This window comes from Dendronephthya gigantea, unplaced genomic scaffold (genome assembly GCF_004324835.1).
Source record: "Dendronephthya gigantea isolate DGI-Jeju-01 unplaced genomic scaffold, DenGig_1.0 000226F, whole genome shotgun sequence".
Taxonomy (NCBI): domain Eukaryota; kingdom Metazoa; phylum Cnidaria; class Anthozoa; order Malacalcyonacea; family Nephtheidae; genus Dendronephthya; species Dendronephthya gigantea.
Genome location: NW_021163236.1, coordinates 217811 through 236359, shown reverse-complemented (window position 1 = coordinate 236359; position 18549 = coordinate 217811). Strand labels below are relative to the sequence as shown.

The 18549-nt window shown below is 35.5% G+C and overlaps 1 protein-coding gene across 6 annotated transcripts in view; it reads left to right on the top strand.

Moving 5' to 3' along the window:
* Nucleotides 1-578: 578 nt before the first annotated feature.
* LOC114540240 (E3 ubiquitin-protein ligase DZIP3-like) overlaps nt 579-18549 on the top strand; it is a 63346-nt gene continuing 45375 nt past the window's right edge. For 2 of the 6 annotated variants that reach the window (XM_028560522.1, XM_028560517.1), the window contains exon 1: nt 16947-17172. The gene's annotated coding sequence lies outside the window, so the exon portion shown is untranslated. Of the gene's footprint in view, nt 816-2703; nt 2780-4374; nt 5594-5909; nt 6024-6374; nt 6494-16285; nt 16387-16946; nt 17173-18326; nt 18358-18549 lie in introns of those variants that run through there. The other 4 variants (XM_028560515.1, XM_028560520.1, XM_028560518.1 and 1 more) reach the window with 4 other exon arrangements.

Sequence of the window (18549 nt, the reverse complement as noted above, 5' to 3'; positions counted from 1 at the left end):
AATCCCAGTAAAAACATGGGGGTATTTGGTTGCCAATGCTTGGTGATGAACGTTCCCCCCTCAGAAATGTTCTGTATCGGGCGAAATGTCTCATAGTCCTGAAACAACTTGAGATCAGTTGCAGTGGTGTGTCCCAACAGAGAACCTGAATTTTCATTTTCGACAACAATGAATACAGCATTTGTAACTTTGTCTTTATATGAGATTTGAGACGAAAAGGACCCTTGCACAGCCAGCGGTGTAGACGACCCATACGGAAATAGCTTGATATTTGTTGGAGACAAAGGAATTGGGTTGCTCGTAGTCAGTTTGGAAAATGTTGCGTTATCAAGTACATTAACAGTTGCACCTGAATCAACAATAAGATTGACGTGAGAATCTCCAATTTTTACCGTGGCCCGGGGCATTGTCTTTGTGGGCCCAATCTCGAAGACGTATTCATCATCCGATATATTTTCCCCGGGAGCCGGAAATGGCGCCCCGGAAACATACCGTATATTTCCACGACTTCCGGTGTTCGCATTGTATTTATTTTCATTCTGTTGCCTTTCGTACGCGTTTGTATGTTGTGTATTTTGCCGACTGTTTCCTTGTCTGTTTGCCGATCGTGGTTGACGACACACTCGAGCAAAATGTCCCAACTTGTGGCAGTTGTTACACGACACACCTGTTGCAGGACAGCGAGAATCTTTAGCGCGATGGCCCGAATTTCCACAACAATAACAAACGATATTTTGATTGTCCGTACTCCCCGTAGGATTTGTCGTCCGAGAACGTGTTGGTCTGTTTTGAGACTGGATTGCATTTACAGTGAGGTCTGTACCAGAGGTATTTAAACTGTCTGCTTCGATTTGTGACGCCTGTCTTTCGGATGCTTCAAACGAACGACCGAGTTCGATAGTTTTCGCGAGAGTGAGCTCCGTTTCGCGAAGTAATCGTCGTCTTAAATGAGCCGATAAACATTGTTCGATGATTTGGTCTCGAATTATGTCATCAGGGTTACTATAATCGCAGAATTGAACTTGATGTTTCAACCGAATCGCATACTGTTCGATAGTTTCGCCTTGCAGTTGTTTTGTTTGCCGGAAATTATGGCGCTCGAAAGGAATGTTCTTTTGTGGTTCGAAGTATTCAGTCAACTTACGTAGAGCCGTGTCGAGGTCAGTGCCAGTTTCTTGTAGGGCGTTTCGAATATGTCTTGAACTTCAGTTCCGGCCAGATGTAGAAGAATTGCACGTTGTTGTTTCTTGTCGGTAATTCCTGATGCTGCAATGTAATACTCAAACGATTTTACCCATTTTCGCCAACGTTGACTTATCGTCGCTGTTTCACCCAAACTAAATGCCGGTATTTTCGGTAAATCAAGCACTTTCGCCATTTAGGATATCTGTATATGCTCTCTGGTTCGTCTTATGTATTTTTTTTTACCTCGTCGCCAGTTATAGTATCGTTGGTAACCAATAATATAAAACAATAAAAGATATATTTTCACTCTGACTTATACTACCATGCTTTTCTTTTTTTCCCCTCTCTCCCCCAACTCCCATGCGTTCTCCCTTCATCCCTTATCCATAGGTGTCCCTCACCGTCCATAACTTCAACATATATACTATTGTTAGTATAACCTTAACAGCACAAACACTATAGGTACTTTTTTACAGCTTTTACCAGGTGTATAAAAAGAAAGGCACCCACTATAAATATTCATAAATACTCAATCTGTTTTCTTCCACTCTTTATGGTGTATAAAATAACTGCAACCACTTAAGGCCAGGTTACATTGTGCAATTTTTCTTGCAACTTGTAATGGAATCCTACTTTTAAGAGACTAGCATCAAGTATTCACAATATAAGTGTAAGAAATGAACATGGAGTGTAATAAACATGAAAGTTTTGTAGTTGCCAAATCTCTCAAAAGTAGAATTGTATTGCAAGTTGCTAGAAGAATTGTTAGTATTCATATATGTTTGCTTCTATTTAATAACAAGAGGTTGTAGGCCCCTGGGAATTATTGAGGCTGCATTTTTATATTCACCCTGTATTTGTGAAGTTTAGTTGACTGGAAACTAGGTTTACAAAGTGTAAATTTATCTAGTGTAAAGTTTCTAAATGTAAGATTTTTTATGCCAAGAGGTTTGATTAAAGTGTAATATAGTAGCACTAAAGTCAGGTGAAATTAAGCAAGATCAAAAAGTGTGTTATGTAGATTCCTTGTTTGGATTTTTGGTGACTATCTTAACCATTGAGGATAAAAAGACATCTGTGGTTTCATTTTAATAAAATTCATATCAATAGTAATGAAGGTATAAGGTGCATTTGTAATACCAAACGTTAAGGCTGTGTAAAATATTTTCTGAGGCTAAAATATAATGATAATTCCTGAAGTTGCGGAGGCCAACTTCTAAGGATTTCCATCATCCCCAGGGTCACCAAAGTGTTGCTGCAGGGTAACATAAGTGCACATGCACAACTGCAATCAAAGTTAGATTTAAGAGGAAGTAATTTTTTGAAAGTAAACTGCCCATATCCTTTGATGAAACCATATTTTACCATACAGCTTTGGTTGAAACCATATTTTACTCACGGATATCTCGCACAATATTTTACTCCCAACATGGATTGCAAGCATGCATGATCTCCCGCAAGTAGTAAATAATGTGATATTTTCATTTTTTCATGATATTTCTTGGATTTTTTCCTTAGGAATCTGGATTCATTTTCACTGTGTTAACTATGTTCCAAATTGAATGATGTCTTTGCTTTGCTATTGAATGGGAAGGTAAGGGATTGTGGTTTATATTACACAATCATTTTGCGTCTCCAGTTTCTGTTCATTCATTTAATAACTATATCAGCAGATGTGCATATATAAATATCTTTATTATATTAAATGCTCATTTTATGAAGTGGAAAAGGGAACACTAGTGTATAATCCCAAAAAAGGGAGATCACTAACCACTAAGGGCTGAAAATTTGTATTGGGGGATGTGCTGAGATTTGGAGGAAGTTTTAGAAAAAGTAGTTAACCAAAATATAAATTTTGAGCTTTTGTAAAAGGTAAAGTTGACTGAAAGAAACTATTTTCACCTTGAGTGGTAAGGGGCAATGTTTGAAGTTGATCAAAATGCTTTAATTGTTATTCATCAGAAAAGCAGAGATGAAAACTTAATTTGGTAAAATAGTCAAACACATAGTGGATGATCTTTGAATAATATATAGATATATAATATGTTTCATTTTGGATATTTTGGATATTTTTATTATTTATAAAAGTTAGTTAATATCACATGACATCCCTTAATTCGTTTGCCACGCCCTGGTTTTCAGGAACTCACAAAGGTACAACATGATAAACAAACACGGCAGAAATTGGTGTTTATGAAATTTTAACACGAAAATCTAATCACTGGTTCAGTATTGCGCATTTTTGTATCACTATCATAGAGAATAAGTGAAATTTTGAAATACGCCTTCCGCAATCTTTTGACAGCTCATATCATGCACATCTGACAGCTGTGAAATTTCCATTTTGAGGCTTAAATTATACACAAGGGGCCGTTTGTATGAAAGCCGGATGGCGCTATCCATCTGATAGTTATTCATTTAATCGCTTTAAAATCAGCCATTTTTTGCTTCGATTAAATCTTAGTGTTCCTAAATCGAGGAATTTTATCGCTTTTCGAGCAGTTTTAGAACGGTTTAAAAATTCACTATCCAGTGAATAGCGCTATCCAGTTTTCATACATACTTTTTTTTGGCCTGAGTAATTAGGCTGAACATTGACTAGGAATGTTCATAAGCGGTGCCTAATCTCATAAAAAACTGGCTTGAAAACGCAAAACAGACCTTGCTTTGCGCAATTTTTTTACCTCCATATATTTTAAATTCCTTGCATATTATATATGCTAAATAATTTTAAAGACCTCTCATGGAAAAAAAATATTGATGTAAAAAAATATTTTTTTTGAGAATTATGAAGAATGCCCCCTCTAGAGCAAGGTTCTTCATCGTTTAACAGCGGGAGGCACCGCAATGCATTGCGGACCGTGCGCGTCTCTTTCTTGTCTGTCTTAACGTATCATCAGGAAACGAAGCAGAGGAATATTTCGAAAGGATTTCCTTTTTGTGCTAAGAAAGATTAGTAAATTGATTTTACTGTTGCTTATGCACCAAGTAACAAGAGCACAGGAGCATAGCATTTATTATTAAGCGTATTCTGTGCATTAAATGTTTATTTACATGTCGCATCGTGCAACTTCTGTGACGCATGAATTTATTCGTAGTGGCTTGTATTATGTGATGGTAAAATATGTTGTTTTATATATATATATATATATTAATATATATATATATATATATACACTGTTAATTTCGGGGAGTAATTTTAACTCCACCGTAGGAGTTGAAATAACTCCCGTTTGAGGAGTAGAAATAATGGAGTATATTTCACTCGAAAACCAGAGTTAAATCTACTCCACTTCAGTTCATATTTAAACGTTTACTCCACTAGGAGTAAATATTACTCCACTGTAGGAATAAAATATACTCCAGTAAAGGAGTACAAATATTGGAATACTTTTTACTCCTTTATTTTTACTCCAGGAGTAAATTTAACTCCAGTTTTGCTACTCTGGGAGTTAATTCAACTCTCATAAAGGAGTAAAATGTACTCTTGAAAAGGGATACACATATTAGAGTAATTATTGTATAATTTACTCCTATATTTTCACTCCAAAAAAGGAGTAAATCTACGAGAGTAAATAATTTATTTTTGGGAGTCAAAACAACTCTAGTCAAAATATCTCGAAAAGATACAACCTGTTTGTATGTTCTGGGACAACCATCGAGACCACAAACCACATGGAAACTTGGGTCATTTGAATGGCTTCTACGTAGGTGATCTAGGAGTTCCGTTAAAGACACAGTGAGGTAACCAACACACATGCTACAACGATAAACCATTTTTCATTGGTCGGATAAAAATAAAACTACATTATTGGTTTTGTAAAGGACATTTTTACACTTTTGCAATATATTTTTATAAAAAATATACCATGTTTCTTCATAAACTTCATAAACAGTGTTTCCACGCAAATTTTCCTTCTATATTCTCAAACTTCTGCATTTTCCTTGCTACGTCATCATTGCAAGATATTGGTCATCCAATCATGTGCTTCTTTGACGATCACGTGACAATGCTAATAAGAATAGCGCGCGTCGGTTTCAAAATTCTTTTCTCCCTCGTGCTCGCGAAAGATCCTAAGTCTTGAAATTATCATTTTAAAATACTGTATTTATACTGTGTAAAGCATATTTCAGAGACCAGATACAGAGAATGGACTCATTTTTAGAGGTACTGCAAAGATTATTTTATTTAAATGGGGAAGGATTGGTGGCAAGAGAATAAAAAAGATGCCAAGCCACTCGACCGCGCGTCTACGATCTTGAATTTATGCATGAATTTCTTAATAGTTTTCTTAATTCAACGACATTTTATTCGTTTTAGGAGACATCAATGGGCCTAGAATTGTCGGAGTTTTTGTTGAGTGCCGGAGTCAGCCAACAGGTACTGGACAAACTAACAGAAGACGAGGTAAATATCGATCACAAATTATATACAATAGTCATTAGTCAATACATCCACTGCCAGTTGGCGACAATGCGGTAGTCTGTCAGACTGTCACAGTCTTGATTAAATGTTTCATTTGTGCTGGATTTTGGGCGCACAATGCATTGTGGTTTACCATTGACTTTTTTTTATTCTACACTAAATGTGGCAGTCTGTCACAGTCTTGATTAAATGTTTTATTTGTGCTGGAAAGCTATAGCATACATGTCAACTATGTAGCAAAATTAATGTCAGTTAATAGTTACAATTTTTATAAAATATGGCTGTTTTATTTTCATAGCTCAATACAGTTGAGTTGCTTGAAGGAGTTAGTGATGTCTTGCTGAAAGAATTGGGTATCAAAGGAGGGCAGATTGTGAAATTAAGGATTGCTATCCAAAAATATAAAAATCAGGTAGGTTATAATTTTTCTGTATATCTTGTGCAGTGCACTCAGGTGAATAATATGATTGTGTTGTTACTCTGAGGGTATATATCCACACCGGGCAAGCTTGAAAAATATGCCTGACCATGGTGGGGCTAGAACCTACGACCTTTGGAATACTAGTCCAATGCTCTGCTAACTGAGCTACGCGGTCAAATATGGCCTAAATATTCTAAAATATGGCCTGCTTTGGCCATTGAGAGCCCTGCTTGGTGGTCAACACCGTTCAAGTAAATTGAGCAAGTCAGTTTTTAAGGTATAAAATCCCTGCTTTTGTAAATGGTTTGTTAAATCTGCTTTTTTACAATATATTTTTTGTAGGTTGATCCTGGAAGCTGCTATGATGCAGAGAACTAAGGAGGCTAAGAAAAGAGTGGCAATAAACAAATTTCTTCAGCAACTGGAATGACATTTACACATGAATAAGCCATTGTATATAGGTAATTATAAATAAACTATAAGTATTAATATAGGTGATTGCATGTACTATTTTATAGCATTATAACCATCCTAAATACCTGATTCCAGCAATATTGCCTCCCGTGGTAATATTAAACGAAGTAGCTATGTTTACGGCTCCGTAAACGGACTTCGCTACTCTAGCGCTAAATAACTCGCGGGCAATTCGATTTTATTTTATACCTAAAGCTTGCGGACCTGTTCTCGCCAGATAAACTCGTGTAGATATTCGGGCAACATGTCTCAGTTCTCACACCTTTAGCGTATTTTTAATTTCAACTTGTGCCTATTCCAGTATTTATAAGACTTGATGTTTTGATGTTTTGTAACTGGCCATGATCTTTATATGAAATTGTTTCGGTTTTTTGAATTTGAACGATCAAGAAATATTCGGATTGAAACACGGCAATAGACGCGAGGTGTCATAAAAAATCCTATTGCGAAACCAATACATACTAACGCACTAAGCTTCTTTATCTGGAATGAAGTATGTATAAAAACCTTGTTTGATACATTCTAGAGTAAGATTTCGCTGTACTTATTCCTGTACAGCCTACTGCTGTCAATGTGAATACGGTACTGCGCAAACTGTATTTATACAGTGAAATACTCATTGACTGCCTTCATATGCTGCTAAACCTGAACCATAGACTGCCTTTATATATTACACTGCTGTGGATATAGGCTAACTTACTAAAACTAAATAAAATAGTGTTAATATGAAATGTGTTGTGAGACAGAAAAATGTGATATGGTTTTTTTAAATGATATGGTCTTAGGCTAGATATAACTGTGTATTTGCATAGAAAATAGTGTTGTTTGATAGCATATAACATACTGTGTTAGTAGAAAATAATGTGGTGCTAGACAGCCTAATATAAATAGCATAAAATGATATGTGGGCTTGGACGGTATAATATTGTTAGAAAGACTTTATTTTCTCTATACGCGAGGTAGGAGATCTTTACAATAATTCAACTAATGTTCGTTACTGTTCTCTTCTTTCTCCGTTCTTCTCTTCTCTACTTCTCGATCTTCGTCGTTTTGCGTTCTTGTCTTTGGTCGTCTGTCCTGTAGGTTGAGCTTCTTAACGTTTCATAAGTTAATCTTTACTCCGCTAGTCCACTGAAGGTCCAGGTGCTGTGCACGCCCTTTTATAATGAGGGTTCAGTGACTCTTGCATACGTCATCAACCATAGTGGGCTGATCCTTATCCAGCCAATCAGCGTTGTACATGTAATCAGTGGGTTGGTCTTAGAAGCTCGCTCCAGCTCTCATATTTTGTTTATTTAAGGCGTTGTCGCAGTGGTCGAGTTGATCTTCTGCTCAATCGATCGATGCTTAAAAATGTCCACAACTCAAAACATCCACCACCAACATGCATTAAAACTATCAAACATTGTTTCTGTGAACCTTATTTTATAACTTAACTATTTATACTACTACTTTAATCGATTTAAACTTTCTCTGACGTAACCCATAAAATGCTCGACCGCGCATTATTTTTTACACAATCGACTGACATACGAACTTTGCAGCTGCCTAAGGCATCCTGTTTTTTTTAAGATAAAATTTCGCTTCGCTTGGGCTTTTAAGGTATGTAAACTTTACATGTTTACCCAAACCCACTGTTTACCTAAAAACGACAGATCGGTCAAACTGATGGACACTAAGATTAATACTACATTAATTATTTACTCAAACTGTCAAGCTTGCAGAAGGAAAAATAATTGATATTTGCGAAAGGCCAAAATTATATTTACCCATGCATTTTGTGGCAATAATCAATTACTCATCCATGCACGGCAGGTGATATTTCCTATTTTTATACTATTTTTGTATGCATATAACTAAACATAATAAAGCCTTGCGTAACAATCCTCCTCACCTAGAATAAGCTGTCCCCAGCTTCGTGTGAGCTATAACGACTTAAGTTAACTAAATACCATACATATATGTCTCTACAATTTCCCAACTATTTTTCTTAGCTCGGCGTGGCTATCACGGGCATATTACCAAATGCCTAATAACTGAGACTATACACATAGCACGTGTTGTTTTAATCTATGACAACACTACATAATCGATTATACGAGATACAACTGATCTGAATATAATTTACTTATGCCTATATGTACCTCAGGGGTAATCTAGCTATAATAATGTTATATAATCCAACACGTCAGAATATAGCGATTTAAACCAAAATTAATGTGAAAACAAGGCGTAAAAATTTCCTGTTTTCCTGAATGTATGTACCAGGGACTTAAACGAAATTATACATTTTGTAGATGCAATCAGAAAGTGTACCAAAAATTATTCAAATTTCATAAAATATCTTATCATTGCAACAGCGAAAATTGTATTCAGATTCTTGGTTGATCAACTCACATAACAGGAAATTATTATAAAGCTCTTCCGACAAAACATCTCTCCATAATAATAACCTAAACCTATTTATATACGTCTTAATAATTCTTCAAAATATTTCAACTCATGCAAACAAATTTTATACGTATACTTCTTAATATTACTGAAACTCATTTTATATTTTTAAACGTCATGCACAGCAAACCAAACTCCAAAATGTAGGTTTTCATCGACAATATAAATACCGAGTCTACATAGAGAAAACAAGAATGTGTCTAATATTTAAGCTTTTGGCTTGAAAAAGAATTACAATCCATTACAACAAGTTTGGGAGACCCTTGACTGTCCCGAGGGAAGAGAAAAATATATTATCAACGAATGACGCAAAACTAAAAGCGTGAGAATTAAATTTATATACTGACCCAATTAAAAACATGCATGCGCTATCCTACGGCAACATGTTTAATCAGCATGCTGAGTGTACCTAAGGAATTTTAGTTGAACAGCTATATACTCTCGTGTTTAATATTATCGCACATATAAACAAACAAATGATAAACATATACGTGTAACATGAGAATGACAAAAACTTATATTATACAAATCTTAAAATGCGTCCAGTTTCATGTCCATAATACAAGCGTTCTGACCATCAGGAAGGATCCGGAAATCTATGAGACTTTCTTACGTCTCAATAATCGTATTTCAACGACCACGGAGGCTTCCACTGATGCGTCTTTAGCTGGATTTGTGGCATAGCCAACACGTTCGTATAGAGGGAGTACATGTCGTCAAACTCGTCTTGGACTGCAGACTGAGGGCAAAACGACTGTAGTTTCAATTCAAGTTCATGGAAAGTGTAGAGGTTGTGGACAGCTGTCTTGAAGAGACATCCAAAACGTGAAACAAGGTCTAGCGTTGCCATAAGCAGAAGTATTGATGAATACAGAGCGTGCGTTTTATTGGACCCGGTCATCATGCCGTTCCTTCAATGTTAATATAGTACACAGACGAGGTATTCCTAGAGCCGTTCCTCCACCAAGTTGTTATAAGATTTTAATTCTTCTATGCACGAGGTAGGAGATCTTTACAATAATTCAACTAATGTTCGTTACTGTTCTCTTCTTTCTCCGTTCTTCTCTTCTCTACTTCTCGATCTTCGTCGTTTTGCGTTCTTGTCTTTGGTCGTCTGTCCTGTAGGTTGAGCTTCTTAACGTTTCATAAGTTAATCTTTACTCCGCTAGTCCACTGAAGGTTCAGGTGCTGTGCACGCCCTTTTATAATGAGGGTTCAGTGACTCTTGCATACGTCATCAACCATAGTGGGCTGATCCTTATCCAGCCAATCAGCGTTGTACATGTAATCAGTGGGTTGGTCTTAGAAGCTCGCTCCAGCTCTCATATTTTGTTTATTTAAGGCGTTGTCGCAGTGGTCGAGTTGATCTTCTGCTCAATCGATCGATGCTTAAAAATGTCCACAACTCAAAACATCCACCACCAACATGCATTAAAACTATCAAACATTGTTTCTGTGAACCTTATTTTATAACTTAACTATTTATACTACTACTTTAATCGATTTAAACTTTCTCTGACGTAACCCATAAAATGCTCGACCGCGCATTATTTTTTACACAATCGACTGACATACGAACTTTGCAGCTGCCTAAGGCATCCTGTTTTTTTTTAAGATAAAATTTCGCTTCGCTTGGGCTTTTAAGGTATGTAAACTTTACATGTTTACCCAAACCCACTGTTTACCTAAAAACGACAGATCGGTCAAACTGATGGACACTAAGATTAATACTACATTAATTATTTACTCAAACTGTCAAGCTTGCAGAAGGAAAAATAATTGATATTTGCGAAAGGCCAAAATTATATTTACCCATGCATTTTGTGGCAATAATCAATTACTCATCCATGCACGGCAGGTGATATTTCCTATTTTTATACTATTTTTGTATGCATATAACTAAACATAATAAAGCCTTGCGTAACAATATGATGTCTAAATTGACTGCCTTTCAATGCTGTACTATGATCGACTTACACTGTCTTACACACATATACCATGACTTACACTGTCTTACACACATATACCATGACTTACACTGTCTTACACACATATACCATGACTTACACTGTCTTACACACATATACCATGACTTACACTGTCTTACACATATACCATGACTTACACTGTCTTACAGAGCTCCTGAGTGATACCGTAGAGCTAATACCGTACATTGCTCTACCATAGATTAACCTAAATGATCTGCCATGACCTTATTTGCACTGTTTTACCATACACTGCCTTGCATTTCTATCTATCTGAGTCGCTGTATACTGCTGTTAAACTGAATAAAACAATTTCCTCCCATACAATATTGGTATTTGATAGCATAATATGAGTTAGTATAAATTAATGTGGTGCTAATTGACAGCATAACTTAATGCATAATTATTTGATAATATGTTGCTAAACAGCATAATATAACTAGTTTGGATAAACTAGCTATTAATGTATATCTTACAAAAGATTCACTCATTTCAACCTATCATCTTAAATCACTGGAGGTATACCAAAGTGCTACCGACCAAAATACTTGTCAATATCTATTGTATAAGTTGCTGAGATTTCATAAGTGTATGACTAAACCTCAGCCATTATATTTTCTCAAATGTGCAGTATTGCACTTTATGCTTTAATTCACCCTTTATATCATTCTAAGCATCGAATTATTTGATATATGGAAGTTTAGTATCATTTCATTAGGTAATTTTCATGTTAGCATCAGGTTATTAGTGGTAGATGTACCTAAATTCTGACTTAGGCAAAATTCACTAATTTAAAAAAGATTTCATCATAATGTAACATTTGTTTCACTCAAGGTATATTGAGTTGTTTACCCACAAAAGTACTTATTTATACAGTTGTTTGTACATTTATACATCTATACAGGTGTTTGTTATATAAAACTCTTAAATCCGTTTCAACTATCATATAAAGTGATATTAGCTACCTGTAAAATCCCCGGTGAGATAGGTTAATTTTGCAGTAACTATACTGGTTTGGTTAATTCAATACATTTTTATATGATGGGCTATGTAAAAGTTTAATTTTTTGCTTGTGTACTCTTGGTTGGTTGTGTAAAACTCTTAAATCCGTTTCAACTATCCTATACAGTGATATTAGCTACCCCTAAAATCCCCGGTGAGATAGGTTAATTTTGCAGTAACTATACTGGTTTGGTTAATTCACTACGTTTTTATATGATGGGCTCTGTAAAATTTTAATTTTGCTTGTGTACATGGGTTGGTTGTGTAAAACTTTTTTCTATCATATACGGTGATATTACGTTTAAAATCCGTTAATCCCAGTTAATTTTTAGCTTGTATACATGGGTTGGTTTTGTAAAACTCTTGGAACTATCATATACGGTGATATTAACTCTAACATTCCCAGGGAGATTGGTTAATTTTGCACTAATAATACTGATTTAGTTAAATCACTACGTTTTAATATGATGGGCTATGTATAAGTTTTATTATTTCTTGTATACAGAGGTTGGTTGTGTAAAACTCTTAAATACGTTTCAACTATCATATACAGTGATATTACCTCTATAATCCCCGGTGAGATAAGATCAGAAATTTGCCTGACGTTTGATCATATACTATAATTTTTAAAATCGGTCCAGTGCGCGTTTACGGTTTATGAAAATAAATATTAACTTCTTAGTTCCTAGAAATTGCAAGTTTTGTTGTGGTGCTGTCTTCGGTCAGGAGCTACCAACATCAACCCACAACGTACCTATTTTTTTACTATTGCCGGAAATAGGTCATTTGCCCATCCCTTCTCGCCGACCGGGGATCAAGCTCATCAAGCATGCAATATTACAGCCGATTTCGTTTGACCGTAAAACAACATGCGTTCGCAAAGCACGTTGGGATGTTTAAAATTACCTGTTTCTAGGGTCAAATGACATCGTTGCTAGGGGCGAGACTCGCGTTGGCGCGCTAGATAGAAGCCACTTTGGTCGTGTCTCGAGCAATCAATCAATCAATCAATTAATCAATTAATCAATCAATCAAAAACCTTATTTAACCACGGTAAAATCTACAGTATCAAAAAGGTTATTGGACATTTAAAGACAAGTTACAACGTACAGGTATACATAGGACAGTTACACAAGACTGAACGTACGATTTAAAATAAACTATTACTGATTTACAAAATTGCCGTGCTGGAGTCTACTTTATAAAGAGAGATGATTTTCAATCTCTCTTTAAACTGGTTAAGGGAGCATAATGTTCGTACATTTAGTGGTAAGTGGTAACTTATTCCACAACACTGCGCCACTATAACTAAAACTTCGTTTAGCATAATTTGTTTGCGGTTTTGGCACAAATAAAGTATTTTCAGAATTTCGTAAGTTGTATCTAGTGCTGCGAACTCGAAATAAATCACGAAGATATGTCGGTGTTAAATCATTTAGAGTTTTGAACATCATTACAGCCTTATGTTTTATCCGGCGTGTTAAAAGAATATCCGAACCTAGTTTGTTAAAAAGGTCGCTGGAACTAGCATCAAATCGAGATTTGGTGATTACCCTCGCTGCTCTATTTTGCAGTTTTTGCAACTTATCGTTTGTGGTATTTATACCATCTCAAACTGGGCTACAATAATAAAAATACGATTGAATTAAAGCTCCGTAAATTTTGAGAGCAGTGCTTGTATCTATGAACTGGCGTATCCTTTTAAGGGCCCCAATGGCCGAAGCAATCGTTTTTGAAATGCTTTCCACGTGTTGTGCCCATATGAGATGCTCGTCAATTTGTAAGCCTAATGATTTCGTATCTTTGACTCTCTTTATCGTCTTTCCGTCAATTTCAATATTTTTTTGTTCATAATTGTGTATCTTTAGCCTTTGACGTGATCCGATTACCATGAATTCTGTTTTAGCAACATTTAGGCTCAGTCTATTAGCTATTAACCATTCATGAAGACTTTTCATTTCAGAATTAATTATTGTTTCAAGCTCAATTACAGATTTTGCCGCGATACTTATATTAGTATCGTCAGCAAACATTCTTGGAGAGGCTCTATTGAGACAATTTGCAAGTCATTAATATAAATTAGAAACAGTAGTGGCCCCAAGTTGCTACCTTGCGGCACATCATAAGTTATTTTAACAGGCTCAGATAGTTCACCATTTATGCAACATCTTTGGCCGCGGTTGCAGGCTCAAGTAAGATTTAAAGAATTTGATATCGCTCTCGTCAACAGCATATAACATTAGTTTCCGTAAAAGAATGGTGTGATCAATGGTATCAAATGCTTTTTTAAGGTCGATAAAGACTACACCATTTAGTAGCCCATTATCTATGTTGAAGGACCATTTGTCTGTTGTTTCTAGTGAGGCTGTTAATGTGCTGTGCATTGATCGGAAACCTGATTGAATCTTAGATATCAAATTGTTGGTGTTCAGATACTTATATAGCTGTTCAAAAATTAATTTTTCAAAAATTTTTGCGACAACTGAAATTACCGATATTGGTCGATATTGTCCATATCGTCTTTAATACCTTTCTTAAAAATTGGCGTAACCCTTGCTAGCTTCCAATCTGTAGGGAATATGCTAGTACTTATGATCTTATTAAATACTTGAGATAATGAGGGAGCGACAATTTCAGCTGCAAGTTTTAAAAGTTTGCAAGGTATTTTATCTAGGCCTGATGTTTTCTTTTCATTGATTGTTCTTAATTTTCTCTGAACTGCATTTACAGTGGTAGATTTCATTGAAAATGTGGTTTCAGTTGGCACAACGTACACCTCAGGTTGTACAGCGGATGTTGGTATATCGGATGCTAAATTCTCACCTACTTTGGCAAAGTGGGAGTTAAAAATTTCTGCCATGTCCTTAGGCACATTTGCTGTTTCTTCTCCAATTGTAATATTAGATATAGTATGGTTTGGTTTGCCTCAAGGTTATCAGTAAATATTGGCTTTTCACTTTTTTAGTTTCATTACTCGTAGAATTTCTTAAATGTTTATATTGTTGCCAAATCAATTTGTCTCCAGTTAATTTTGCTTTCTTTTTCAAAAGATCGCTCTGACGCATTTTTTGTTTCAATTGGCTGGTTATCCAAGAGCATTTCTTTTCCCCAACTTTTTTCAATCTGAGTGGAGCATGCTTGTCAATACAATTAAGTAACATTCCTTTCCATCGTGCCCACATCTCATTGGGTTCGTTGCATAAATTCACATCCGACCATTGCTGTTTGTTTAATTCAGCTATAAAGCTTTCACGGTGGAAATTTTTCATATTTCATATTTCAATTAATCGTGGTCTGGCTTTCTTATAGTGGACCTTGTGCGTCGTATAAACTAATACATGGTCACTTATGGAGAGGTCAATTATCCCTGCGTCTGCTATTTTTGCAGGGGCATTTGTTACGCAAAGATCAATTAGCGTAGAGGAATATGGTGTAGTTCTAGTGGGATCTTCAATTAGCTGTTTTAGCCCAAAAATTTCAAAAATATCATTTAATTCATTGGCATTGACAGGTGTTGCTCCCGGCATGAGATTCACATTTTTATCGCCCAATAGAAAGTAGTCATGATTTGTCATGTCTATTTTCTGTATTATTTCCTCAAAGTAATCAAAGTAATGCGTTGGCAAGTCTGGGGGCCTATACCACACTCATCAAAATACTTAAGCGTATACGGATCTTTTCCGCACAGATAGTCCACGAAAAGCTGCGTATAAGCCATGTTAGCAATTGTGAAACGTTCTTAAGCCACCACAGTCGTGATTTTTTTGAACGAAAATTGTCCACTCGGTAATTTATATCGTACCGCATTACAACACGGTTACAGAGAGAGGTTGTCGACGTATTGCCTTCTGGTAGATTTCCGAACTCATATAAGCACTCCATAATTTCTGAATATGTAATAGACGGGTTCTGCGTTTTTAGAACTTCGATCAATTGAATGTTACCAACGAACAAACTTCGTCTATTTCCCCCTCCATGTCTTGGTTGAAGGCTCTCAGTCTCGCAGTATTGGCGCCATAAATTTGATACTGTCGCATTAGAAACTTCAAATTTAATCGCAATATTTAATAGCGAAACTCCGTATAAAAGCACCTGTATCTTTATTGCCTTCCCTGAATACGATTTTGTCAATAATACTACTTCTTCTGTTAGGCGAGAGGGCCTTCCCATTTTGAAAACAACGACCTTTCTTGTTTACTCGCCACATTCTATATAAATTTAACTAGACAACTACCGTAAGTCCGCGCCCCTTAGCAACGACGTCATTTGACCCTAGAAACAGGTAATTTTAAACATCCCAACGTGCTTTGCGAACGCGTCAAACGCAAACGGAATCGACGATACAGCAGCTATATTCCTTGGTTATTTTATTCACGCTGTTCTTCAAAAATTTCCTATTTTCATTCTTATCTCTCAAGTGTAACATTAAGGAATAAACAAAGGTATTTACTGTGTTCAAATTGTATTTAAATATCAATGTATTTGTCGGTGTAGGTGCCTTTATTAGACATCAGAAATGTGCAACGTAGGAAAATTACTGTGGCACTATTGTAGTGTTATTTCATCTTTGAGCTTTTTCATCTGCCTTTAGTTGATGATTTGAGAATAAGACAAGTTTTTTTCACAATATTAGTGCTGTTTAAACCTCACCCGTGAAGAATTATTCATTTTTTTAAGAACAATTTATGTGAACAGCACATTATATGGCGGATGGTCGTGCGCTCTGAGCATTTTTATTGTTTACACATAAAAATATTTCGGCTGGCATAATATTTACGAGGATAATAAATAGAAAGAAGGTTTACAAATCTAAAGGTTGTATAAAAAGGTGGCCCGTAATGAAATCAAGCTTTTATTATAATTTGAATGCGTATTATTATGCTAAACCCATGGACGCGTAAAATTCAAATTTGAAAGTAAAATGCTTTAAAAGAATATCGAGTAATTAGCGCTCAAAAATACCGTCATGCCTTGCGCGAAAATGGAGCAATTTGTTGTTTTGGTTGAATGGCGGAGTTAAAAAGTTGATTCGGTGAAGTACCAGCGTTAATATTCCAGTTGGGTGCATTACGATTTCATGATAAACACAAGAAATGAATTGTCCGTAATAAGTTCAGTTTAGCCTGGGATATCTGCAAGCCTGATACCTTACTTTTGGACGAAAACGACTGCGACTATTTTGGGAGAGAGCCTAGAAAGACTGATGTTTGGCTACCGAACTTTTCCAGGTACGGCTAATTTTGCTGGTTATTTTTATATTTAATGCATTTATTGCGGGTAAAAGTACCCCTGTGGTGACGATGTTTGACCACATTATGCAGATATTCTAAAATCAGGTTGTCATTACATTTTAATGTCTCTTCAATTGTTCATTATTTCCCGAGAGTAATTTATTTTGCTTTCTTGCCACGATTCGTTGTATTCCTTTGTATATTTTGTGAAATTTTGGACGCAATCATGCGTAAACATCAAGACAAAGTATAGGCAGTCATATTAAAGTCAGATTTTAAGTAAGGTTTCATTGACACATTTGTGTGAGACTTGCTCTATTTCTACGAAAATGTTGAAATGTTAAAAGATGTGAAAAAATATGATTTTCCTGTTGAACTGTTGAGCTAGTGATAGGTAAATATGCATATTTTGAAGGAAATCGGAGTGGGAGGTCCTCGCACTAATTTTAATATTTTGACCTGAGGTCTGCCATTTCGTTGACCTTTTATAACAAATAGTATGTCTTTTTATTTTGGTATAAAGTTGCATAATTCATTGTTTGCTTTTAAGAAGCACCATATAATTATGATCTATATATTCTTGGAATAGAAATGGAATTTAGAAAATTCAAGTCATTAATTGTTTCATAAAAAAATATCGCAATTTTTATCATGGCACATTGCTAGTAAATATGAAAATCACCCAAAAGATTCAGATGTGTGTTATGAAAATATGTTGTTTTTACTTAACTATGTGTGGGACACTCATAAGCTATTGTGTGTGCCGAAATAACATGTTCAGAGTTAATATATCTCTTTTTCATAGGTGGCTATATGAGGTTCTGCAACCTTTTATTGAACATGTGTTTGAACTGCATGAAATCTATATTTGGTGGTCATCAATTAAAAATTCTTAAATAACCACCCCCACATAAATCATCAGCATTTGTAAGGTTAAGGTGGCTCCATGCTATCTTTTTAGATGGAAAGAAAAGGAGTAATTGGCAGTGTTGTTTTTAAATGTATATATATTATCCGATCATGGGCATTCAATTAAGTGATGCTATTATTGAGATGGTATCTTCATTATAGTATATGCAGTTATACAGTATTTTAACTCGCATCAGATGATTTTTCATTTTTTTAATTTTTAATTCAACTTCTCCATTTAGGTTTTATATGGCCAGGAAGTCATTAACCTTGGTATAACAATATGATGGGTTTCTACTGTAACCTGTCTCTTCATTGATTACGGAACACATAGTATTTAACTGTATATAGTTGTTACCTATATAAAATTGCTATTACTGTTCACTGTCATGTGCTTTAGGTATTTTGCTAGTTATAAGTTACACTGAGATCTTCCTAAAGGGATTTGCCAAGGCAAACGGCCTT